The 25,561-nt window shown below is 39.7% G+C and overlaps 1 protein-coding gene across 1 annotated transcript in view; it reads left to right on the forward strand.

Annotated features, from left to right (window-relative positions):
* LOC125104497 (translation initiation factor IF-2-like) overlaps positions 1-25,561 on the forward strand; it is an 88,787-nt gene that overhangs the window by 20,412 nt on the left and 42,814 nt on the right. Inside the window, exon 3 of the mRNA XM_047737081.1 lies at positions 21,919-21,952. The gene's annotated coding sequence lies outside the window, so the exon portion shown is untranslated. The remainder of the gene's footprint in view (positions 1-21,918; positions 21,953-25,561) is intronic.

Raw genomic sequence — 25,561 nt, forward strand, 5'->3', positions numbered from 1 at the left:
CAAGCTCCTCTCCTCCCCGCGGGGCAGCCTTACTCGAGCACGGAAGTGCGTCGCAGGAGGAAAAGCACCACCGTGGGGTCTTAGGAGCAAGCCGCCCGCAGTTCACCAGAAGGAAAACCTTTCACCACAGGCCTGGGAAGTAAATATTTTCCAGCAGTATCTCCATTGCAATGATAAGAGAACTGAGGCTCCAAAAAAAAAGCGTAAATTCAGGCCCAGTGACAGTCCCGGTAAGCAGCACCGCTAAGAGTGTGCTTTTGACTCTTTTTCCTGTGGGTTGTGGTCTCGAGTACATCCGTAGTTATTCCCGTCAAACGTTTTGTGTTTCACACCCTTTAAAAATAAAATGAGCCTGCTTATAAGACCTATTTGGAGATTTTTTGGATGTAGTTCATTGGAAATGTGAATATAGCTTTTTTTTTTTTAAGATTTTATTTATTTATTTGACAGAGGTCACAAGTAGGCAGAGAGGCAGGCAGAAAGAGAGGGGGAAACAGGCTCCCTGCCAAGCAGAGAGCCGGATGCGGGGCTCAATCTCAACACCCTGGGACCAGGACCTGAGCCGAAGGCAAAGGCTTTAAACCACTGAGCCATCCAGGCGCCCCAATATAGCTTTTTTTAAATAAAGAAACGAATCCCTTGGTTTCTGAGATAAGTAAACCCATACCTCAGTCACTCTCACTGTACTCTCCCCTTTTCATCTTTCATGACAAAAATGAATATTACATAATAGTATTTGAGTTGTGTTCCTTTAAGCAATCTTCACATGCTGGAAGAACCAGTATTCTGGAAATTACAGATTTGCACTTCAAATACATATAGACACAGATCCCACTGTCACAGGTCATGGTCCCTAGGTCTCCCATTAAGAGTTCAAATCAAGGGCGCCTGGGTGGCTCAGTGGGTTAAGCCGCTGCCTTCGGCTCAGGTCATGATCTCAGGGTCTTGGGATCGAGGCCCGCATCGGGGTCTCTGCTCAGCAGGGAGCCTGCTTCCCTCTCTCTCTCTCTCTGCCTGCCTCTCCGTCTGCTTGTGATCTCTCTCTGTCAAATAAATAAATAAAATCTTAAAAAAAAAAAAAGAGTTCAAATCAAGAGAAAAGGGTAGAGGATCCTACTATCTTGTCACAACTACAACACATGACAGTAATTGTTTGGGAGCTATAACTATGACGTGGAGCTGCCAATAAAATCTTCAAGGAGGAAGATCTTTCTGGACTTTGAAGAATTGGTGGAATATGGACAGTGCAAGGGAGGGGGAAGAATACAAGCAAAGTCTGGTATTGTCTGACAAAGGAAAGAGGAACTGTGCCCCAAAGTTTCTGCATTAAGCAATGAAGTGGGGAGAAGGTGGGAACTGGAGCAAGCAGGGCCTTGAATGCCAACTGCAGAATTTAGGCTTAGATAAGTAACAAGTTTTGGATTAGAACACGGTGACGAGAATAATTAGAGTCTTAGAAAGATTGATGGAATGGCTAAAAGGAGCTACCAAGACAAAACAGTTAGCTGGGAGGTTGCTGAAATCCTCCAATGGTGGAGGAAGGAAGGGCCAATAAATGTAACAATTATTTTTAAAAAGATATATCAGAATTTAAATATTAACTTCAATTCTTTTTTATTCTTTATTTTTTTTAAGATTTTTTTTTTAATTGAAGATAGAGCGAGAGTGAATGAGAGAGCATAAGCAGGGGGAACAGCAGGCAGAGGGAGAAACCGGCAGAGGGAAAAACAGGCAGAGGGAGAAGCAGACTCTCCACTGAGCAGAGAGCCCTGAGCCCCAAGGATTAGTCACCTTAAGCTAAACTTACCGTCTTGTTTTTTAACTTTTAATTTTGAAATAAGCTTAGACATTAAAAAAAAAGTTGCAAATAAAATTAAGAGTTCCTATATATATATCCCTCATGCAACTTCTCCAAATGTTATAATTGGGATGCCATAGTTGAAGTAAGTGAATTTCAAGAAGGCGTTTGACAAGATTTCCTTTAAAATCTTAGGTACAAGGTGCTCAGTTGGTTATGCGTCTGCCTTCACCTCAGGTTATGATCTGGGTCCTGGCATCCAGCCCTGTGTTGAACAACACAACGGGCTCCAGGTGGGGTTCCCTGCTCTGCAGGGAGTCTGCTTCTCCCTCTCCCTCTGCCCCTGCTCCTTCCGAACTTCATGTGTCCACTTTTGCACACTTTTGTGCTCTCTCTCAAAGAAATAAATAAAAATCTTTCTATTTATTTATTTATTTATTTATTTGACAGAGAGAGAGAGAGAGAGAGATCACAAGTAGGCAAAGAGGCAGGCAGAGAGAAAGAGGAGGAAGCAGGCTCCCTGCTGAACGGAGAGCCCAATGTGGGGCTCGATTCCAGGACCCTGAGATCATGACCTGAGCCGAAGGCAGAGGCTTAACCCACTGAGCCACCCCAGCACCCCAATAAAAAATCTTTTTAAAAATTTTTAAAAAATATCTTAGATATAAATATGTGCATTCTCTACTACAAAATTCACTTTTGATTTTCATTTTTTTAATATTGCCTTTTTTTTTTTAAAGATTTTTATGCATTTACTTGACAGAAAGAGAGCCGAGCATGGGGATCTGCAGGCAGAGGAAGAAGGAGAAGCAGGCTCCCCACTGAGCAAAGAGCCTAATGCAGGGCTCAATCCCAGGACCCTGGATCATGACCCGAGCTGAAGGCAGACTCTTAACCAAGTGAGCCACCCAGGTGCTCCATATTGCCACTCTTTAAATGAAAAATATTAAAATTCTTATTGCCAAGAAAGAGGTGGGTCAGATGATAGTGTTGTTAGATAAAGTTGTAAGGTGAAGTCCTGGTTACCTGAACAACTATACCCAGAGAATGTTACTTAATGGACAAATAACTCCTTGGTGAAAAGTTTGTAAGATGCCAGAGCCTTTGTGTTGGCCATGTACTGTTGGACAACTTTATCTAACTAACTTCTTTTTTTTAAGATTTTATTTATTTATTTGTCAGAGAGCACAAGCCAGGGGAGCAGGCAAAGGGAGAAGCAGGTTCCCTGCTGAGCAAGAAGCCCGATGCAGGACTTGATCCCGGATTCTGGAATCATGACCTGAGCCAAAGGTAGACACTTAACCAACTGAGCCAGCCAGGCATCCATATCTAACTGACTTTGAACAAAAAATTTGAGGGTATGGATGATATGTTGTAGTATCTGATGAAGATTCAAAGATATTGCCACAGAATGCAGCACTGAGACAAAATGAACAAAATTATTTTAGTAAGTCTAAATATTAAGGACAAATATCATATTAAAAGATTGAAGGAAAGCTGCCTTCGAAGTTTAGGGAACAAGCCATTAGCACTTCAGTTTACTGCATACTCTGCGTGAGCCAAAATGGAGGCTTAGGATGTGGTTACCACCCTCCTAACTCAAGGCAAAAAAGACTACACTCCTCTGTTCTGCTCTGACCTCATTTGAAGCACTGTTTTAGGCTTAGGAATCAGTTAATTAACATGGAGAAGCTGCAACATGCCCAAGGAGGGTAAAACAGTTGAATGGACTGGACTTGTTTTGCCTGGGGAAGTGAGGACGTGGGAACATGACTATTACCTTCAATTGTTTCATGACCCTCCTATGGAAGAGGGAGCCAACCTAGCATGCCCACACAAAACAGCAGAACTAATAATAAATAATATTAATAGCTGACATTTTTGAATATTTAATATATGATACACATTTTACATGCATTATCTTGTTTACTATAATTAGTCAATGAGGGCTTTAGTTTCTATTATTATCCTTGTCTTACAGAATAGTAAAACAAAGCTCAGAAGACCAAGGTCGCACAGGTAATATGTCAAAGTAGTTAATACCCTTAGTGAAGTAATACTTGTAATACATTTAGAAGAGTGTTAGGACTGATAAATGTCTAATAAAGTCTAGCTGCAATAATAACAAATAGTACTATAATTATACTTAAATATTATTATTACTATTGTATTGACAGGCTGATGACTCTCAGCCTTGGCTACACATTGAAGTCTCTTAGAGCACTTTAAAAAATACTGATGGTTGGATCTTACCTTTAGAGATTCTGACTGAAGTAGTCTGAGATATGGCCTGATCATCTGACATTTTAAAGATTTATTCATTTATCCGAGAGAGAGAGAGAGAGAGAGATTGAGCGTGCATGCACAAACAGGAGGGGCAGAGGGACAGGAGAAAAAATTCCCAAGCATACTCCTTGCTCAGTGTAGAGCCCGAATCAGGGCTCAGTCCTATGGGAGCCTGAGACCATGACCTGAGTGGAAAACCAAGAGTCAGTCACCCAACCAACCGCACTACCCAGGCTCCCTGGCATCTGACATATTTATTCCTTCCTTCCTTCCTCCCTTCCTCCCCTGCTCCCTTTCTGATTTTATTTATTTATTTGAGAGAGAAAGCCCGAGCACGGGGTTGAGGGGGCGGCCAGAATCTCCACTGAGCAGGAAGCCTCAGAATCTTCCTGAGCAGGAAGGCTGGATTCCAGGATCCTGGGATCATGACCTGAGCAAAGGCAGCCACTTAACAACTGGGCCACCCATGCACCACGTTGGCATCTGACATTTTAAAAGCTCCCCAGGTGAAGAAAAATTTACAAAAATACATCTGATAAAAACTACTATGAAAATGAAAATAAAGCATTCTTCAAGCTGGGTGGAGCCTACTTAAAAAAAAAAAAAAAAAAAGGACTCTTGGGGCGCCTGGGTGGCTCAGTGGGCTAAAGCCTCTGCCTTCGGCTTTAGCCGAATAGAGCAGTCCCCCCAAGCCATACAGTGTGGGAGAGAAGTTCTACGTGCCGCTGGAAAGACTCCTCGCTTACCCGAAGGTGAACCGCTTGGTGGCAGGCAGCACGGAGAAGCTGCGCACGGTGCTCGCAGAGGGACTGCGGCTGAAACGCTCAGACCTCCGTGCAGGTGGAGTTGGTTGACTACCGCACACAGCGCCTTTTCGATGAGCATTTAGTCAGCCCTGCGCTGGAGTCCTAAGTGAGGCAGCCTCGTTTGCAATTTTCTCTAATCGTGTGTTTTTTCATAGGGTTTTTGTAGGGCGGTGGAGGGCCCATAATGTGCTTGTTCATGTTGTTAGACCCATGTTGAATGTGACTTTTAAAAAAAATTTTTTTTAAGCAAATTGGATTATCAAATAAAACCTTTCCCCAGGGAATAAGTAGTTTTAAATTAAAAAAAAAATTTTTTTTATTTTATTATTATTATTTTTTTAAATTTAAGCCAGGATCCTGGGATGGAGCCCCACATCAGGCTCTCTGCTCAGCGGGGAGCCTGCTTCCCCCTCTCTCTCTGCCTGCCTCTCTGCCTACTTGTGATCTCTCTCTGTCAAATAAATGAGTAAAATCTTTAAAAAAAAAAAAAACTCTCAAAATTCAGCAATAAATAATGAATAATTCAATTTAAAAATGGCAACAGATCCAGACACCTCACCAAAGACATGACAAATAATTATATGAAGAGATGTCCAATATTACATATCATTAGGTAACTGCAAATTAAAACAGTATGATACCAGGGCGCCTGGGTGGCTTAGTGGGTTAAAGCCTCTGCCCTCCGCTCAGGTAGTGATCCAGGGTCCGGGGATCAAGCCTGGCATCGGGCTCTCTGCTCAGCAGGGAGCCTGCTTCCTCCTCTCTCTCTCTGCTGCTTCTCTGCCTACTTGTAATTTCTGTCTGTCAAATAATAAATAAATAAAATCTTTAAAAACAAAAACACAGTATGATACCACTCTACACCTATTAGAATGGGCAAAATTCAAACAATGGTAAGACCAAATGCTGATGAGAATGTGGAGCAAAGGTAACTCTCATTCATTGCTTATGGGAATGCAAAATGGTATAGCTACTTTGGAAGACAGTTTGGCACTTATAAAACTAAATATATTCAGGGTACCTGGGTGGCTCAGTTGTTTGTGGCTTCTGACTTCATCTCAGGTCATGATCTTGGGTCCTAGGATCAGCCCTAAGTTGGGCTCCAGCGGGGAGTCTGCTTGTCTCTCACCCTCTCCCTCTCCCACGGGTCTCTCCTTCTTCCATTCCCTACTCTCCGCTCTCTCTTTCTCTCAAATAAATAAATCAAATCTTAAAAAAAAAAAAACAACTAAACATATACTTACCATATGATCCAAAAATTGTGCTCCTTGGTATTTATCCAAATGAGTTGAAATCTTATGTCCACATAAAAACCTGCACATGAAAAAAGAAAAAAATACACATGGATGTTTATGGTAACTTTATTCCTATTGCCCAAATTTGGAAGCATCCAAGATGTTCTTTAGGAGGTGGATGGATTAATAATAATAACCTGTGGTACATCCAGACAACAGACTATTATTCAGTCCTAAAAGAAATGAACTACTGGGGTGCCAGGGTGGCTCAGTGGATTAAAGTCTCTGCCTTAGGCTCAAGTCATGATCCCAGGGTCCTGGGATCGAGCCCTGCATCATTATATATGCTCAACGGGGAGCCTGCTTCCTCTGATCTCTCTGCCTGCCTCTCTGCCTACCTGTGATCTCTCTCTGTCAAATAAATAAGTAAAATCTTTAAAAAAAAAAAAAAGAAATGAACTATTAAACCATGAAAAGACACAGAAGAACCTTAAATGCATATTACTAAGTGAAAGAAGCGAATCGAAAAAGGCTACATACTAAATGATTCCGACTATATAACATTCTGGAAAAGGCAAAACTATGAACACAATAAATAAGATTTGTGGTTACCAGGACTACACGGGAGGGAGAGCTGAATAGATAGAATACAGGTGATTTCTTAAGGCAGCGAAACTATTCTGTATGATACTACAATGATGAAAATGTGTCATGATACATTTCATTTGCCAAACCTATAGAATGTACACCAAGGGTGAATCCTAATGTAAACCATGGGCTTTAAGTGATAGTGATATGTCAATGCAGATTCATTAATTGCAATAGATATACCAGTCTGGTGGGGATTTTTTTTTAAGATTTTATTTATTTATGAAGATTTTATTTATTTACTTGACACAGAAAGAGAGCACAAGCAGGGGCAGTAGAAGAGGAAGAAGCAGGCTCTCTACTGAGTAGGAGGCTGATGTGGGGCTGATCCCAGAACCTAGGACCATGACCCGAGCCGAAGGTAGATACTTAATGAAATGAGCCACCCAGGCGCCCCTGGTCAGGAATATTGAAAGTGAGGAAGGTTGTGCATGTAAAGGGCAGGAGGTATAAGGAAACTGTACTTTCTGCTCAATTTTGGTGTACCTAAAACGGCTCTAAAATATAGTCTAGTCTGTTAAAAAAATAAGTTCCCCAACTGAATCTAATGTGCTGCTAAGGTTGAGAACTACTGGCCTAGGTTTTTGTATGCATAATCTCCAACAATTCTTCTAATATCCATCTGATAAGGTATCTGTGGTTATCCTACTTTACATATAAAGAAACTGAGGTCTGGAAGAATTAAATAGTTTGCCAAGTTCACCAAGCTAGTAAAATGGGAACTGATTTTCACACATTTGCTCAGCCAACTCTCATATGTATAGCCTTTTTACCATACCACCTTTTAATAACTGAAGCTGGTAGAGCAAAGAAAAATGCATTGCCTCATGAAGTAATAACTCCCCAACACTGGAAATATTACAGAAGAATCTGGATAACAGGGGCACCTGGGTGGCTAAGTTGTTGGGTGGCTGCCTTTGGCTCTGGTCATGATCCTAGAGTCCTGGGATCAAGTCCAGCTTCGGGCTCCCTGCTCAGCAGGGAGTCTGTTTCTCCCTCTGACTCTTCCCCTCTCACGTTCTCCTCACATTCTCTCACATTCTCTCTCTTTCAAATAAATAAATTGTTTAAAAATGAAAGAATGAATGAATGAATAAATAGAGTCTAGATAATAAGAGGGATGGCACAGATGACTACACTGTTTTGTTTTTGTTTTGTTTTGTTTTCAGCATGAAGGAAGGTAGAATAGGTTATCTCTCTCTCTCTCTCTCTTTCTTTTTTTTTAAGTTTATTTATTTATTTAAGTAATCTCTACACCCAATGTGGGGCTTGAACTCACAACCCAGAGATCAAGAGTTGCATACTTTCCTTCCTGAGCTAGTCAGGCACCCTAGGTTATCTTGAATATTCCTTCAGACTCTAAGAGCCAAAGAGTTGAAGGACTTGGTTTGAGAATTAGACCTGTCCTTTACATAGCTGTGAGAGCAAAAAGTCACCTAACTTGTCTGTGCATTTTCTCTTGCGTAAAATAAAAAATAATGCTTATGCTAACATAGATCATTTTTCATATATATTAAATAATATTAGAGAATTAAATTTTTTGTTAAAATCTTTTGCTAACTGTAAAGCTTTATAGAAATCAATTTTATAGCTTTTTAAATTTTTAAAGTAAGCTCTATGTCCAACGTAGGTCTTGAACTCACAGCCCTAATAACAAAAGTCACATGCTCTACTGACTGAGCCAGCCAGGCACCGTTACAGAAATCACTTTTAACTTGAGATGGCTAATGATCCTAAAGCCTCCCTCATATCACAGTGCTCCTTTGTTTACAATGTCCAAAGGCTCCCCATTGCCCAAAAAACAAACTTCAGAGTCCTTAGCATGGTGTTTAAGACCATTAGCAAACTAATTCCAATTAACCTCAATGTTCTCTTCAGCCACTAACTCTACCTAGGTTCCAGCCAAATTTCATTTCCTACTGTTTCAAAATGGCCACACTCTTTCATAGTTACAGCTTCTCAGAAATTGAGAGAAGCCAGGGATACTCCCATTTCCAATTAAAAGTTGAAGAAATGCCCGAACAGACATTTTTTGTAGCATATTTGAAATGTTTACATCTAATGATGCTTTTGATACATAAAAAACATAACATCATATAACTGTGTTATTCATAAGGTAAAATTTATTTTTAAAAATTAATTCATTAATAATGTCAGTCAGTGGGATAAGAGTTTAAATTTGAATGATACCTCCATTTCTGAACCTGTGAATCAATCTCAGTTAACTGTATATATTGAAGGTACTTCGTAAAAGTGGGGCCTTTCCCTGTTTCCCAAAAAGGGAACAGTGATCTCTTCCCTGTTTCCCAAAAGGAACCCTCTTCACACTTCTGTGCTTCTCCACATGGTCTTCCTAATGTCTGGCCAGCTCCAACGGAACATTTGAGATTTAGCTCACATATCATTTTTGAAGCCTTCTGACCTACCATTCATAACCTCCTTGATGTTCTCAGTGTAGTTGACAATATTATGTGGTAAGTATTATCATGGAGGAAGACAAGGGAAATGTGTTCACATCTACCTTCTTCTAGACTTTTACGTAGTTCGTGGAAGATTGAAGTCTGTGACTCACTGTACCTTTTACTGTGTCTGGTACATAGCAATTCCCAATGGCCATTCTTCTCCTCTTCCACCCCCCTCCTCCTCCCCCTCCTCCCCCTCCTCCTCCTCCTCCTCTTCCTCCTCCTCCCCCTCCTCTCCCTCCTCGTCTTTCTTCTCCTCCTTCTTTTTTCAAGATTTATTTATTTGAGAGAGAGTGAGTGAGCATGAACTGGGGGAGGGACAAAGGGAGAAGGAGCAAGAGAATTCCCAAGCAAACTCCCTGCCTATCACTATCCCCTATGCGAGGCTTGATCCCAGGACCCCGAAATCACCTGTGCTAAGTCAGGCATTTAACCAACTGAGCAACCCAGGCACCCCCCTCAATGGCCATTATTCTTGTATTTTGACATGAAGGTGAAATATTAACAGGTAAACATATCCTTTCTTGGGACATATATTCAGGTATGGTCAATTGCCTTCACAAGATCTTCTGTTTTCATCAGGGCTTTATTCTTTTACTTGAATGCTCTTGTGATAGGATTTCATATTTTAATTTAAAATAATATAATAAAATCACAATAAAAGTCAGCAGTTTTGGAATAAGGTTTCTTTAAAGGACACTATAGGGGCGCCTGGGTGGCTCAGTGGGTTAAAGCCTCTGCCTTCGGCTCAGGTCATGATCCCAGGGTCCTGGAATCGAGCCCCACATAGGGCTCTCTGCTCTGCGGGGAGCCTGCTTCCTCCTCTCTCTCTCTGCCTGCCTCTCTGCCTACCTGTGATCTCTGTCTGTTAAATAAATAAATAAAATATTTAAAAAAATAAAATAAAATAAATGAATAAATAAAATAATATAATAAAATCACAATAAAAGTCAGCAGTTTTGGAATAAGGTTTCTTTAAAGCACACTATAGGGGCACCTGGGTGACTCAGTCAGTTAAGCATCTGTCTTCAGCTCAGGTCATGATCCCAGGATCCTGGGGTCGAGCCCCTGAACCAGCTCCCTGCTCAGTGGGGAGCCTGGTTCTCCTCTTCCTCTGCTGCTCCCCCTGCTTATGCTTGCTCTCTCTCTTGCTGTCTCTGTGAAATAAATAAATAATAAATAAAATCTTTAAAAAAAGATGACAAATTCTAGTAATAATGTCATCTAAGACTCACTCTTCCAAAGGTTTCAAAAATAATGTATTTAAAAATAATTCTAGAATTTTGACAGTTTATTACAAGATTCACTGTATCTAATATATCTCTCTTGGAAGTGAAATCAAAAACCAAATTACAGTTGTAAAAGTTGTGTGCTTTATGTCCCTAGATATTCTTGCTCTAAGACTGAAAAACCCTTCTATAATTTGCTGCTCGTAAATATCCTATAGTTTTCATCTTAAGGAAAATTATTCTTGAAGACAGATTATTATTCTTCTTTAGCATACTTGGGTACATAATAGTTGCTTTGTAGGCTTAGAGGAAAAGTATCATCTGCTTTACAAAAATTCATTCAATAAAAAACTTTCAAGGAGGGGTGCTTGGGTGGCTCAGTGGGTTAAGCCTCTGCTTTTGGCTCAGGTCATGATCTCAGGGTCCTGGGATCAAGGCCCATATCGGGCTCTCTGCTCAGCAGGGAGCCTGTTTCCCCCCCACACACCTCTCTCTACCTGCCTCTCTGCCTACTTGTGATCTCTGTCTGTCAAATAAATTTTTAAAAAAATCTTTAAAAAAGAAAAAATAATCGCCAACCACCTTGAGATTATTATCATTAACGTTTTGATAACATTCGTATGGCCTTTTTTGTTGGCATAAGTATAAACATATATAAAATCATATGTATTATTAATTATGATCACATTTTTTTTAATGGGCTCAAGGGCAACTGGGTGGCTTAGTTAGTTGGGCAACTGCCTTCAGCTTGGGTCATGATCCTGGGGTCCCGGGATCGAGTTCCACGTGGAGCTCCCAGCTCCATGGGGAGTCTGCTTCTCCCTCTGGCCTTCTTCCCTCTCATGCTCTCTCTCACTGTGTCGCTCTCAAATAAATAAATAAAATCTTAAAGAATAAATAAAGGGGGCTCAACACCCAATATGAAGCCCAACATGAGGCTTGAACTCACACCCCTCAGACTGAGACCTGTGCTGAGATCATGAGTTGGCCACAAATTGTGATCATATTATTAAACACTATAAAGTTAATATGACATTTAACAAGTCTTAAACCTTTTTCTTGGACTTCTTACGTTACCAAAGTCCAAAATTCACCTACCCATCACTATCCAAACTCCTGGATGATTAAAAGAGGTTTTTTTTGTGTTTTTTGTTTTTTGTTTTTAATCCCTTTTATTAGCTAACTAAAGAAGTCTAAGGACTAGACTTTGGTTACCCACGCCAGGAAAAATAGCTACTTTTCTTCAGCTATGAGGATTAAAACTCTACTCCCAGAGATCAGTTTTTTTGTGATAGCAGAATTGAACAGGTGGGCAGTTATTCAAGTAAAGCTGCTTAGGAGAAAAAGTCTATCTAGGTCATTCAAAACCAGAATTATCTTTGACTTCCTCAGAGGTCATTTGCCATAGATTATCTGAATCCTTGTCTAGAAGACCTAAGATGATAACTCAGAATTTAATATAAACTTGGAGCCCATGGAATATTGTTTGACTTACTAGGCAAATGCCAATGGCTTAAGGATACCTGCAGACTACCTATATATATTATTAATATGGGAATGTGGTTATGCTAAGATAGCTAGAGATTAAGGCAGGGAGTTTCTTGGCTAAGGAAATTAACCACCAAGTTTTCAAGGAAATGTTATCTATACTAGTTTTTCTTAGACAATCATCATGACTATATGATTTCAATGTTTTTTGTTATTCAGTTTCTTTAGGTTCATATTCAATTTCCTGATGTGTATATCATATAAAATACATAATATATTATATAACCACTATCTAATTCTGGAACATTTTCATCACCTTAAAAAGGAAACCCCAGGGGCACCTGGGTGGCTCAGTGGGTTAAAGCCTCTGCCTTCGGCTCAGGTCATGATCCCAGACTCCTGGGATAGAGCCCCGAATCGGGCTCTCTGCTCAGCGGGGAGCCTGCTTCCTCCTCTCTCTCTCTGCCTGCCTCTCTGCCTACTTGTGATCTCTGTCTGTCAAATAAATAAAATCTTAAAAAAAAAAAAAAAAGGAAACCCCATACCCGTTAGCAGTTATTACTATTACATTCTCTCCAAGACCTAGTACCTGGAAACTATTAATCTACTTTGTATCTCTACACATTTGCCTACTCTGGATATTTAGTATAAATAGTATTATACAATACATGGCCTTTAATATCTGGCTCTTTCCATTCAGCATTTTGTATTTAGGGTTCATCCATATAGCATGTATCAGAACTTCCATTCTTTTTTATGGCTGAGTAATATTCCATAGCAGGAGTAGACCACATTTTCTTTTTCTACCCATCAGTTCATGGACATTTGGCTATTTTCAGTTTTTGGCTATTATAAATAATGCTGCTATGAACATTCATGTACAATCTTTGGGTAGATACATGTTTTAATTCTCTTGGGTATATACCTAGGAATGGAACTATTAAACTATATTGTTTAATTTTGGGAAGAACTTCCAACTGATTTCCAAAACAGCAGTACATTTTACATTCCATCAACCATGTATGAGGGTTCTACACCGTGCATCTGTGTTTTTTATTACAGCCATCTTAGTGGGTGTGAAGTAGTATCACATTTCCCTATTGACTAATGATGTTTGATGTAGTTGTTTTTTGTTGGTGGTGGTTTTTTGTTTTTGTTTTTGTTTTTGTTTTTATGTTGTCGTGTTGGTGGGGTCCAGAGCCAATGGCCAAGAAAGAGTTCTTGAGACATCTTCAGTGGAAAATGGTGATTTTATTAAGCATGGGGACAGAACCCATGGCAGAAAGAACTGCTCTCTCTGCTGCCGGCTGCTCTCTGCTGCCTCTGGATCATGAGCAATGGCTTATTGTATATCTTGGGATTGGGATAAGTAAAGATAAGGGAAGTTCTAAAAAGACTCTCATATGTTAAAGAAGACTCAGGATCCTGGAGGAATGTTATAATCTGCCTATCTCAAGTATTTGTTAATGGACTGCAGGTTATAGGGAGATTTAATTTTTTTTTAAGATTTTATTTATTTGTGGGGCACCTGGGTGGCTCAGTGGGTTAAGCTTCTGCCTTCAGCTCAGGTCATGATCTCAGGGTCCTGGGATTGAACCCCACATCGGGCTCTCTGCTCAACCAGGAGCCTGCTTCCCCCTCTCTCTGCCTACTTGTGATCTCTCTCTGTCAAATAAATAAATAAAAATCTTAAAAAAAAAAGAAAGAAAGAAAAGATTTTATTTATTTGTGAGAGAGAGAGAGCATAAGCTTGGGGAGCAGCAGGTAGAGGGAGGAGCAGGCTCCTCACCAAGCTAGGAGCCCAATTTGGGACTTGATCCCAAGGTCCTGGATAGTGACCTGAGCCAAAAGAAGACACTTAACTGACTGAGCCACCCAGGCATCCCTAGGGACACTTAATATTATCTACATTTCCTTCTGCCTCAGTTTCCCACATCAATGTTGAGCACCTTTGTGTGCTTATCAGCTGTTCATATATCTTCTTTGGAGAAATGTCTATCAAAATTCTTTACCCAGAGGCTCCTGGGTGGCTCAGTCATTAAGCATTTGCCTTCAGTTTAAGTCATAATCCCAGGGTACTGGGATTAAGCCCTACCTCCAGTTCCTGCTTAGCAGGAAGCCTGCTTCTACCTCTCCTGCACCCCCTGCTTGTGCTCCCTCTCTTGCTGTCTCTCTCTCTCTCAAATAAATAAGATCTTTAAAGAAAAATCTTTTACCCATTTTAAAATTGGGTTATTTGTCTTTTCATTGTTGAGCTGTAAGGGTTCTTCGTATATTCTGGATGAAAGTTCCTTGCCAGATAAATAACTTGCAAATATTTTCTTATATTCCATGGGATGCCTTAAAACTTCTTTTTTTTTTTTTAATCATTTAGCTTCCTTCAGAGTCTCTGGTCCATTCAGTATGTTTTTGTTTGTTTGTTTGTTTTTAAAGATTTTATTTATTTATTTGACAGACAGAGATCACAAGTAGGCAGAGAGGCAGGCAGAGAGAGAGAGGGAAGCAGGCTCCCACTGAGCAGAGAGCCCGAAGTGGGGCTCGATCCTAGGACCCTGAGATCATGACCTGAGCCAAAGCAGAGGCTTAACCCACTGAGCCACCCAGGCGCCCCAGCCTTAAAACTTCTTATTGGTGGGGGCTCCTGGGTGGCTCAGTGGGTTAAGCCTCTACCTTTGGCTCAGGTCCTGATCTCAGCGTCCTAGGATCGAGCCCCACTTCGGGCTCTCTGATCAGTGGGAGCCTGCTTCCCTCTCTCTCTCTGCCTGCCTCTCTGCCTACTTGTGATCTCTCTGTCAAATAAATAAATAAAATCTTTAAAAAAAAACTTATTAACGGTGTCCTTTGAAGCACAAAATTTTAAAATTTTTATGAAGTACAATTTATTTTTTATTTTTTATTTCAGTACCTAAGAAACCATTGCCTAATCCAAGATCATGGAGATTTACATTTATGCTTTCTTCTAAGAGTTTTATAGTTTAAGCTCTTACATTAAGGTTTATGATCCATTCTGAGCTAATTTTTGTATATGTTGTGAGCTACAAATCCAACTTTTTTTTTTTTTTTTAACATGGCTATCCAGTTGTCTTAGCACCATTTTTAGAAAGACTGTTCTTTTCCCATGAATTTCTCGGCATCATTGTTGGAAATCAACTGACCATAAATATAAAGGCTTATCTGGACTTTCAGTTATGTTTCATTGGCCTCAGTTTCTTTCCTTATTCCAATAGCACCCTGGCTTGATTATTGTAGCTTTGTAGTATGTTTTGAAATCAGCAGGTGTGAATCCTCCAACTTTATTCTTTTTCAAGATTATTTTGGCTATTCTAGGTTCCTTGCATTTCCATACGAATTTAAGATCAGGTCATCAATTGCAAAAATAAATGCAAAACAACAACCACAAAACCAGCTCTGATTTTGATAGGGATTGCACTGAGTATTTACATCAATTTGGCCAGTATTGCCATTTTAGAATTAAGTCTCTCAATTTATAAACACGGGATGTATTTCCATTTATTTACTTCTTTTTTTTTAATTTTATTTTTTATAAACATATAATATATTTTTATCCCCAGGGGTACAGGTCTGTGAATTGCCAGGTTTACACACTTCACAGCACTCACCATAGCACATACCCTCCCCAATGTCCATAATCCCACCCCCCCTCTCCCAACCCCCCTCCCCCCATCAACCCTCAGTTTGTTTTGTGAGATTAAGAGTCACTTACGGTTTGTCTCCCTCCCAATCCCATCTTGTTTCATTTACTCTTCTCCTACCCCCTTAACCCCCCATGTTGCATCTCCTCTCCCTCATATTAGGGAGATCAAATGATAGTTGTCTTTCCCCGATTACCATTTATTTACTTCTTTAACCAATCAATGATATTTTGTAGCTTTCAGTATACAAGATTTGTGCTTTTTTTGTTAAATCATGGAGACTTTCCATGTGTATGTGAGAAGAATGTGCATTCTGCTTTTGGGTGAATGTCTGGTAGGTCTACTTAGTTTATAATAGTGTTCAAGTCTTCTGTTTCCTTGCAGATCATCTGTCTGGTTGTTCTAACTATCCTGTATTCTTGAAAATAGAATAACAAATTTTTATTGTGGTTCAATTGCCTATTTCTCCATGATTCCTTTTTAAAAAAAATTTTTTTTTTTTTTTTAAGATTTTGTTTATCTATGTTTGACAGAGAAAGACACAGCAAGAGAGGGAACACAAGACAGGGAATGGGAGAGGAAGAAGCAGGCTTTCCGCCAAGTAGGGAGCCCAACGCAGGGCCCAATCCCAGGACCCCAGGATCATGACCCAAGCCGAAGGCAGATGCCCAATGACTAAGCTACCCAGGTACCCCTCCGTTATTACTTTTTACTTCATGTATTTCAAGGCTCTGTTTTTAGGTGCATATGTATTTATAGTTATGTCTTCATGACAGATTAACCCTTTTATCATTATAATGTATATATTTTTGGCTCTAATAATGATTTTTGTCCTAAAATCTATTTTCTCTGACATTAGTAAAACCATTCTAGCTCTCTTTGGGGTACTGTTTTTATTGATAGGGAAAAACTGTACACTAAGATGGCTGACCAAACCAGCAAGGGAATTCCAGTCCCTGTCTCAAAGCCCTCCCGGGTGTTCCTTTCCTACCATGTTTCCCACAAAGGCCGAATGTACCAAGTATGTGGAAGTAGAAGGGTATACATTACCATCTAGCTCGGGGCTCAGACCTTTGGAGAACAACCTCCTCTGAGCCCACAGTGTTAAATAAACCTCCGATCCACCAAAGTCTTCGAGTGCCACTTGGTTCTTCCGTCAGGATCCAGTTCAGGTTCCATATATTTTTCCATTCTTTTCCTCTCAGGTTATTTGTGGCTTTGAATTCACAGGGATCAAGCCCTGCATCAAGTCCTGCGTCAGGCTCTCTGCTTGGTGGGGATTCTGCTTCTCCCTCTAACTGTCCCTCTGTGCTCTCTTTCTCTCTCTCTCTCAAATAAATACATAAAATCTTTAAAAATATATATTTAAAAAATGGGACACCTATTTGGCTCAGTCAGTTAAGGGTCTGCCTTTGGCTCAGGTCATAATCCCAGAGTCCTGGGATGGAGCCCATTGGGCTTCCTGCTCAGCTGGAAGCCTTCTTCTCCCTCTCCCTCCATCCCTACCCCCCACTCACACTCTCTCTCTCAAATAAAGAAAATCTTTTATCTTTTAAATAAAATCTTTTAGGGGCGCCTGGGTGGCTCAGTGGGTTAAAGCCTCTGCCTTTGGCTCAGGTCATGATCCCAGGATCCTGGGATGGAGCCCCGCATCTGGCTCTCTGCTCAGTGGGGAGCCTGCTTCCTCCTTTCTCTCTCTCTGCCTGCCTTTCTGCCTACTTGTGATCTCTGTCTGTCAAATAAATAAATTAAAAATAAATAAATAGGGGTGCCTGGGTGGCTCAGTGGGTTGAAGCCTCTGCCATCGGCTCAGGTCATGATCCCAGGGTCCTGGGATCGAGCCCCGCATCGGGCTCTCTGCTCTGCGGGGAGCCTGCTTCCTCCTCTCTCTCTCTGCCTACTTGTGATCTCTGTCTGTCAAATAAATAAATAAAAATCTTTAAAAATAAATAAATAAATAAAATCTATAAAAAAAAATCTTCAAGGACACCTGGGTGGCTCAGCCAGTTAAGCATCTGGATCTTTTTTTTTTTTTTGGCTCAGGTCATGATCTCATGAGTTGTGGGACTGAGACCCCTGTAGATTCTCTCCCTCTGCCCTTGCCCCCACTTGTGCTGGCTCTTTCTTCCTAAAATAAATACATAAATCTTTAAAAAATAAATAAATAAATAAACTGTTCAACTTGCAAAGTGCTTTCTAGTTGCATTTCTATGAAGAAAATATAACTAAAAAAGAATGATCTCGTGAGTACTCTCCACAATATCATAAATACCCGTTCCTCAGGTAAACTTATTTTAAAAATCTAGTCATAGCTCATAATCATTCAAAACCTGCGGGACACAGCAAAAGCTGTTCTTAGAGGGAACTTTAGCAATACAGGTTTACCTCAAGGAGCAAAAGAATCTTAAGTAAACAACCTAACCCTACATCTAAAGGAACTAGAAAAAGAACAAACAAAACGTAAAATCAGCAGAAGGAAGGAAATAATAAAGATTAGAGCAGAAATAAATGATATAAACTAAAGAAACAATAGAACAGATCGATAAAAATCTAGTCAGAGCCCAGCATAGGGATCAGGAGTAACTGAATCAGTAGCTATTTGAAATGAATCTGAAAAAAAGAAAAAAAAGAGAAAGAAATGTTGTCTTCATCTCCTCTTCTCCTAAGTGTGAGGTCTATTCTTCCCATCATTTTTTGTTTGGTTTTGTTTTTAGGAAGAAAATAATCATATTCACCTTGGAAGTGATTTTCTTTTTTTTTTTTAAGATGTTATTTATCAGAGACACAGAGCACACACACAAGCAGTGGGAGCAGCAAGCAGAGGGAGAAGCAGGCTCCCGGCTGAGCAAGGAGCCCAATACAGACTCCATCCCAGGACCCTGGAACCATGACCTGAGCCAAAGGCAGAGGGAGAACAACCCAGGAGTCCCTGGAAGTGATTTTGAATAGGCCAGATATTACTTTTAAAAGGCAAGAATTACCATCATTTATAGTATGCAATCCAATGACCCATAAAATCTATTTTGGCCATTTTCCATAGACCCATTAAAAAAATAATGACTGTGGTAAAATGGGGTTGAAAATAATTCATGTTACCAAGGGGCCAAAGGTGAGATTCTTCATTGTAAACATTTAATTTAAGGATTGAATTTTAGCAGAGAGAGATTAAGAAAAGTAAGATAATTGTTGGTGATTCATTAAACAGAAGGTGAGTTTCGACCTTTTGTTCCCGTTGGAAACAAGTCCTTCTGAAGTTGGAAATAACCTTCCATATTCAGGTGCTGTTGGTTGATGAGGTTCTGACCATGGTAATTCCTAAATATTAATGAAAGAGCAGATTAAAGTAGATGATCTGCTAATTTTTTACTGGTATGATTCAGACTTATTATACAAAGATACTCTTAAGGAACTTACTTTGCCCTTCTCAATCTTGAAGAAATGTCGTTAGATTGGAGTGTAATCTTGCTAACCATTGCATGACTTTCCATATGATCCTACTTTATCATAGCCTTTGCCTTACTTTCTTACGCCACTTAAAAACACACCCTTTGGGGCACCTGGGTGGTTCAGTGGGTTGAAGCCTCTGCCTTCAGCTCAGGTTATGATCTCAGGGTCCTGGGATCGAGCCCTGCATCAGGCTCTCTACTAAGCGGGGAACCAGCTTCCTCCTCTCTCTGCCTGCCTTTCTGCCTAATTGTGATCTCTGTCAAATTAATAAATAAAATATTGTTTTAAAAACCACACTCTTTGTAACCAAGAGAATACACACACACACACACACACACACACACACACACACACATATTGCTCTTCTTTCACAATCAAAAGAAACTGTAGGTGGATATTCTTGTTTTCTTTAGCTAAAGAATCCTTTGTCCATTCATGAGTGGTCCGGAATCTTATTAGCAAACAAAATTTGCCCATGGCTTTTATATTAGCGTTACTGTCACACTGTGTACACAGGGGAGATGGAAGACTCTAAAAATAACTAATCTAGCTTCAGAAAATGGACTGAACTATATATGCTACATATTCCACAGATTTAACAATCTGGGCAAGAGAATATTCTAGGAACAAATCACAACTAAAATCCGTATTCTCCTCTCGTTGAGGGTTTTCCCCCCTCCTCTTTTCCCTTACCCTGGGCAGGCTCCAGGGTTTTGTAAGACGCAACTTGCAGTCTCAATAAACAGAACATAGAACCTTCTTTTCATAGTGGTTTCTGCAGTCAGACACATTCTGTATTGTAATATTGATGAAATTATAACAGTATTTTTTAAATAATAATAGGACAATTGCACCGTAAACAATGAATTCTGGAACACTGAAAAGAAATAAAATAATTAAAAAAATAGGACAATTGCTTTTCCCCACTGACCTATTTCAGTCACTGAAACAATGTTCTTGTCCAGATATGTGCTTATTTCTTATTGAGAGATTAATACAAGCATATTTCGAGGACGTTGATTTGTTTGCTGGTTCTAGTTTTTAAATTTTAAGTGTTAATAAGTTTATTTGTAGCTATAATGTGTAAGTGGGCAGCTTTTCCTTTCTTTCAGAAATAAAGCAGAAAGTGACTAATATCTTCATCTGCTTCTGAATTCTTACTCATAGGCTCCCTGCCCCCCTTCTGTCATGTTACACAACATGAAGGAGCCTGGAACATAATGTCAGCCTCTTTCTAAAGGCACTGGATGATGTTTACACACTTCAACTTCTGGCACTGACAAGGCGACTGGAGTCAAATGTAAATCATGGTGTTTATCATTCCCAGTCAAATATGTTGTGCAATGGGTAGCAATGGGCACTGTGTGAAAGGTTGCCTAAGAAGCAGCCCCAGCTTTAAAATTAGTCAGCTTCTTTCTGTGAGGTGTGTGTGACCAAGATACTAGAGGTCGTTGGTGACGGAAAGACAGGCTGGCCAATGACAAGAACCAAAAGGAGGGGAAACCCAATTCTTGGCAGACAACTGAATCTTAGCAAAAGGCATTTGTTCTCTGAGGTGCAGAGGCGGAGAGGCTCCTGAGAAACATGTGAGGGGAAGGATTTTGTTTTCTTACTTTTTACTATTTTACATGAAAACTTTCTCCTGTAAAAACCTTAGAAGTCAGTGTGATTTCGGGTCATGTTAATTTACAATAGAACTAAACAATGCTTTCTAGAGAAATCTTTTTTCTTTTTGTAATAAAAAGTTTAATTATTAATAAGAACATGACCACACTAAAAAACATTAGAGAAACAAAGCAAGAGGAACACATTCATAATCCCTTACAGTATCACAGTAGTGTACTTTCTCATCGTTGAATTGTTTTACTTGGTTGTAATCATCCAGTTACAGGATTTTGTCACATAATTTCTTGGCAACTTATCAAAAGCTTTTTTTTAAACTTTTTTATTTTAAAGATTTCATTTATTTGACAAAGAGAGAGAGATAGTGAGAGAAAGAGAAGGAGAGAGAGAGAGAGCACAAGCAGAGGGAGCTGCAGAGAGGGGGAGAAGCAGGCTCCCTGATGAGCAAGGAGCCCAATGCAGCTTGATCCCAGGACCCTGAGATCATGACTCACACTGAAGGCAGACTCTTAACCAACTGAGCTACCCAGATGCCCCTACCATAAGCTTTTTCCCCCATAGTGCTACAAAATCATATTTTAAATAATTGAATAATATTCCATTGGTTATGGTTCAGCATACGGTTGGACCAATGTTCACTTTTTTTTTTTTTTTGATTCCTCCTCCCCTCATCAGTGTTCACTTTAACCATTTGAATAGGCTGCTTCCATTTTATGCTGTTGTTGTTATAAATAACACTGCAGTGTTAAAATACAGCTTTATAGTTTAAAAATGTTTAAAAATTAAAGGTGTTAAGGGGCATCTTGCTGGCTCAGTCAGTAGAGCATGTAACTCTTGATCTTGGGTTTGTGAGTTCAAGCCCCACACTGAATGTAGAGATTACTTAAAAAAAAAAAAAAATCCTTTATTGGACTCTACATCTGAAGCTCATTATGTACTATATATTGGCTAATGGAATTTAAATTTTAAAAATATTTAAAAAATAAAAATAAATAAAAATAAATCTAAGGTGACTTATATCAAATACAAAACTTGTATAAAGCATATATGACCAACTTAAAGATTAATAAAATGAACAGCTTAGTATCCACTTCCACCTTAGGAAATGAAACACTGCCTGTAACTTGGAAGCCTGGCTGTGTGCTTCTCTCTGGTTGCATCCTGCTCTCTTCTCCCCTAAAGAAATAACCACAAGTCTCGATGTTTTGTTTATTAATTTTTAATATTTTTCATTTTCCCTCAGGGTAGATTCTTTCCAGGAGAATTTAATAATTAAGGTAAGTGGGTTGTATTTATTCTTATTAGGGCTAGTCTCTGATGTTGGTGGAAAGCATTGGCTTACATTTTTCCTTCAGAAATTATCAGGCTTGACACACCCGAGTAGGCAGGGCGGGCCCACACACCAGAGAAAAATTTGCCTCATAAGGAGTGCAGTCTCTGCCAGCTTTCTGCTATACAGGACTGAGAACCTGTATAGCACGGAGATGATTCTGGATTACTTAGATGAGGGTTATCCTCCCTCCTCTTAGGTTTTTCTCCATTCTCTAGTTATTTTGGTTTTGGCTTCTTATTGTTATTTTAATTACTCATTCATTTAAAAAAGGCAGTTCTTTTTGTTCAGGCTATTGGTGTCTGTCTTCTGGGATAAACGCAACATAATGGTGTTCAACTTCACCTAGCCCCAAGGAATCAGATGGGTCAGGTCTCACTGTCAGTTTTGAAAATGGAGAAACTATATTTAAAAATAATTGGCCAACAATAGTACTAATCAGGGTGGTTAGCTTTCAAGACTATAGTAAAAGCTGTAGTCGAAGGTTTCTGATCACTTGCATCAGAATCAGTTTAAGATACTTGATAAATAAAGATTCCTGCCCTTGTGGCCTTCCAAATCATAATCTCTGGATTTGGGGTCCAGGAAGCTACAGTTTAATAAGCACTCCAGATGACCTTCAGTACCCTAAACTTGAGAAGCAACTCCTTTGCTCAGGGGCAGCAACCTAAGAAAAGTGATATAGTAAATATTCCCATTATTTTCTAGCACGTTTGTCTTTGTTAAGCACTGACATGTAGGGTCGAGTAGCCATTTAGTGAACCTTTCTGTGGGACCCAATTGTGACAGCTTTTGCTAGACAAGCATGGAAAAACCATATCCAGAGCCACACCAGACTGTGCCTGACTGTAGAAGCTAAGCAGGGCTGGGTCTGGTTAGTGCTTGGATGGGGCAATTGAAAAGCCCAGTTATTCACTTTGATTTTGAAATATTAATACGAGGGGTGCCTGGGTGGCTCAGTGCGTTGAGCCTCTGCCTCCAGCTCAGATCATGATCTCAAGGTCCTGAGATCAAGCCCCACGTCGGGCTCTCTGCTCCTTGGGGAGCCTGCTTCCCTCTCTCTCTGCCTGCCTCTCTGCCTACTTGTGATCTCTCTCAGTCAAATAAATAAATAAAATCTTAAAAAAAAAAAAGAAATATTAATACCATAGGGAGAATTTACCCTTCAAGTGAGGTCTAGGAACCACCTTAATTATTTGTATCAAATTAGCAGTAAATTTTCATTGACTCTGACCAAGAGCAAGAATGAGATACCAGATGAATGCAGGTGAAAGCATTTGCCTGAAGCAAAGCCCAGGGTTCAGTGACAGTTTGTGCCAAGCACACTCTGTTTTCTTTCCAGTTTGGAGTAGTGCCCTTTGTCTGTGACCTTGATACTCAGAATTGTTTTGTGCAACCATTAGCCTGCATAGCACTGGTTCTGCTTTCTAATTGTCTTTAAAGCAGGAATCCTTATGACCGCACCAAATCTGGAGGGACTTACAAGGGACAGAACTGCAGAGAAATTAGTTGTTGAAAAGCTAAAAGACAATACTTGGAAAAACAGTATAAACATAGAAGTAGAAAGTCAGGTGGAGTCTGGAAAGAAACATTAGAAGTAACCTGAGAGACACAGACATTCTTCACATTCATTCTCAATTAATATAGCTTGGGAGGTTGCTAAGCAAAACCCTTCTGAGAATTGAACCTGAGATCCTATTTAATACACATTTGCTGTCTGGAATAGTGAAGGAACCCTCTAGCTGAAAATCAATTGCTCTGTGAAAATCGTCATTACTGAAATAGTTATTACTGAAACTACATGATATTTACAGAGTTTCTCTCCCTTTTTTATTTCATTTTTCTATGTTATCAGAAATTTGCCATACTTAAGGACCCAGCAATGATAATTAGGAATATTACACATTCAAAAAAAAGGGAATATTACATATTTCAATATTAATATGTTTAGACTTTCTTGAAATTTGAACATAATATTTAACCCAGAAAAAAATAAAGATGAACCAGTTGGTGAATGTCAAGTAGGCCATAAATATTCTAAGAATGTTCAATTTTAGTAACAAGAATAACAGTAACAACCTCAATGGGGGGGGGAATCAAATAATAAACTATATGTATATTTTACGTTTTTATGGAGGTTATTAAAATAGCATATCCAAGGAATCTTATTATTACTATTTTTTAAGATTTAAAAAAAAAAGATTTATTCATCCATTTTAGAGAGAGAGCACAAGCAGTACAGGAAGAGGGAGAGGGAGAGAAAATCCCAAGCAGACTCTGAACTGAGTATGGAGCCCAACTTGGGGCTTGATCTCACCACTGTGAGATCACAACCCAAGCTAAAACAATAGTTGAATACTTCATAGACTGTGCCACCCAGGCACCCCCGATAGTGTATGTGTGTGTGCGTGCATGTGTGTGCATATATATATATACATATATATACATATGTATATATATTTTTAAAGATTTGATTTATTTATTTGACAGAGAGAGAGAGAGCACACACCAAGCAGGGGGAGCAGCAGAGGGAGAGGGAGAAGCAGGCTCCCCACTGAGCAGGGACCTGGATGTGGGGCTCGATGCCAGGATGCTGGAATCATGACCTGAGCCAAAGGCAAACACTTAACCAAATGAGCCACCCTGGTGCCCCCCAAGGTATCTTTTTAATGTTTATTTGGTGATCTGCATTTTAGGTTAAGTTCTATCTCTACAATACAAAATAATGTCAAATTGATCTCAACAGTATATATGAAGAGAAACTATGAATAATAAGATAGTAATAATTCAGCAGTTAAGGAATTTCCGACCAATTACCAATATCATACTGATTGATGAAACACTAAAGTTGGGATAAAGCAGATTGCCCACTTAATTTAACCTTATGAGGGAAATTCTTTTTTTTTTTTTTTTTAATTTTAAGGTTCTATTTATATATTTGACAGAGAGAGAGAGATCACAAATAGGCAGAGGCAGGCAGGGGGTGGGGGAGCAGGCTCCCCGCTGAGCAGAGAGATGGATGCGGGGCTCCATCCCAGGACCCTGGGATCATGACCTGAGCCGAAGGCAGAGGCTTCACCCACTGAGCAACCCAGGTGGCCCAAATTCTTCTCTTTTCTTTTTCTAAGATTTTTTATTTATTCATTTGAGAAAGAGAGGGAGCAAGAACAGGAATGAGGGAAGGGTCAATGGGAGAGGGAGGAACACATTCGCTGCTGAGCACAGAAGCCTGACTCAGAGCTCAATCCCAGGACCCTGATCATGACCTGAGCCAAAGGCAGCTGCTTAACCAACTGAGCAACCCAGGTGCCCCAAATTCTAGACACTATTCAACAACAGAAGTCATATGTATAAGTGGAAGAAATTATAGATGAATAGGAATTTGATGCCAGGTAGGAGTTTTCCTAAGCAAAAAAAAAAAAGGACAAAAAACAATAAAGGCAAAAAAATAAATGAATGAAAATCATAGCTTTGATTACATAAAAATGTAAAACTTATTTATACAAAAACATAACCAATGTTAAAAGTAAATAACAGGGGCTTTTGGGTGGCTCAG

The sequence above is a fragment of the Lutra lutra genome, chromosome 7, assembly GCF_902655055.1.
Source record: "Lutra lutra chromosome 7, mLutLut1.2, whole genome shotgun sequence".
NCBI classification, from domain to species: domain Eukaryota; kingdom Metazoa; phylum Chordata; class Mammalia; order Carnivora; family Mustelidae; genus Lutra; species Lutra lutra.